Raw genomic sequence first — 2472 nt, 5'->3', positions numbered from 1 at the left:
AAAAATATTGTCATTTGTCCTCATCATTATAAGAGGATTTCTTGTACTCTTCTTTTTTACATAGTGGAATTTTGCTCTTGATCGCCCGTGGTTTTTTTCTTCTCACACTGAGGGGTTTTTCCACGTTAAATCTTGTGTGTTATTTTCTTTATCCTTTACTTGCTTCTCTTTTGTTCTCAATTGATTCAATCCTGTGCTTCCGCATTGTGCTCTATCCTTAACAGAAAAGAATCAACATAGGTCATGATTCACCTTCCTCACTTTGACATATTGAAAAAACACTACTACCACATCTACACTAAAAAAAGAAAGGAATATACGATACAAGTCGCAATTGTCCTCTTAACCTCTCATATTTAATGCATATTTTAATTGCTATTATAAAAAATAAAAATATATTTAACCCGAATCTTATGAAAAGCTACACTTTTATTTATATTTAATTTAATTATTTTTGTAAAAGAAAGAGATTATTCTATATTATTTAATTATTATTTATATTTTATGCATGATCTATTTAGTGCGCAAAACAGTGTAAAAAGATGCAATGACAAGTGGTGTAGAATATTATACAATGGCGCATAGAAATAAAGGAGGCGTAAAAATAGAGAAGATGGTGTAAGATTGAGATTGCAATGAAGAGAGGGTGAATTAGTTGACTTAAAATAATAGCCATTTTTCCTGCAAAATCAAGAGTTAAAGTGCAGCGCAAAATATATGCAGAAAATTAATAAGTAAAATCAAAGAGATAAGGGAGAAGAGAATACAAAAGATTTTTATACTGGTTCACCTTCTTGTCCACCGAAGGCTACGTCCAGTACTCTTGCAGCACAAGAGATTTTTCCACTAAAGATTATGAATTGCAATTACAATATCTCACCCCGAGATCTCTATGTACCTTACACACTCCTTAATCCTTATTCACCTTTGGAAAACACATTTCCAAGTGATTCTAATCCACTTTCTTATCACATCCTTTGAAAGAAAGTATTCTGCAATAATAATGAAGAATTTTCAACAATGGCGGAATTGCCTTTACATGTATGAAAGTGATGTAACTTGCAATCCAATCAACTCTTTGTATACTTAGTAATAATGCTCTTTATAAGTTTGTAAACTTGAAACACTTTCACTTTAAACAACTTCAGAAAAATCAATTTTGAAAGTTTAAGAACTGGTTGCAAAAAGTGCAGAAAATAATTTCATATGAGTATTGAGTAATCGATTACAACATTGAGTAATCGATTACTCAAATGTTCTGTACACTGACCATTTATTTTTGAATTAGAGTAATCAATTACAACAAGTTGAGTAATCGGTTACTCAACTTTAATAACACTGGTAATTTGTTACTCAATGATAATAATGAATTACTCTGATCAGTTTTAAGTTGGGTGACTCTTTTCTCACGCATGTAACTTGTTACTTAGATGAAGTAACCTGTTACACACTATTTTTGAAAATTGTTTTAAGTATTTTGAAGTGTTTCAATTTTCTTTTAAAAATAGTTTGAGCATTACTACTATTGTATAAAAAAGAGTATATGATAGAAGTACCTATTTAGACTTAGACTAAAAATCTTGAATATCTTTGAAGCTTGAATCTTCATTGTTTTCATAAGTATTCTTCCTTTTCTTCTTTTTGGTGATGTTGGTGTCTTCATCAAAACTGTGCCAAGGTCATGAGCAAAGATCTTCTTCACAATAATCCCCATTTTTGATAATAACAAACCAATATATTCTTAACAGTGTAGTTTTCTAAGAGCATCATACTTTGTGATATTCTTGACTTGTCTTGAGTATGCTCCCCTTTCATTTAGAGTTTTGTGCCTGAAATGTTTTAAACAGAAAATACACTCTCCCAACTTTTCTCACCCTTTTGACTTCATAAAAAAGTAGAAAAGCCAAGAGTTCAACACAATATATATAACATACATGTTATAGGATATATATGTATATATATATATATATATAACATGTAATAATATGTATAGCACAATATAACATGGATAACAAGATATAACAGAATTTGAGCAATATCATAAAAGTAAAAAGATGTTCGAGCATTAATAATGCAAACAACAATTCAAACAACATAATATAAATTTTTCCGAAACCAGGAGCAATTAATATTACAGCTAGAAAATTCTAACAACAGATAAAGTCTAAGATTCAGGCTCAGAACTATCTTCATCAATGTGCATGTTACTCAGCTTAGAAGAGAGACGATGAAGTTCAAACTGGATTTGTTGATTCTGACTATCAAAGGCATCCATCCGTTTAGTGATGTAGCCTCGAAGAGAAATCAACTCATCCATAATCATCTGATTTGAAGGCATGACAGCAGATAAGGAAGATTGAGCATGAAACTCAGAAGGTTGAGATTTAGAAGAATTAGCAGGGGTAGGTTCTGATTCAGGAGCAGGAGGTCTATCTTTCTTATGCTTGTAGGTCCGATCACGAAGATCAAATG

Source organism: Lupinus angustifolius, chromosome LG03 (assembly GCF_001865875.1).
Source record: "Lupinus angustifolius cultivar Tanjil chromosome LG03, LupAngTanjil_v1.0, whole genome shotgun sequence".
NCBI lineage: Eukaryota > Viridiplantae > Streptophyta > Magnoliopsida > Fabales > Fabaceae > Lupinus > Lupinus angustifolius.
The sequence above is the reverse complement of the archived record's forward strand: the minus strand, read 5'-3'. Positions refer to the sequence as shown.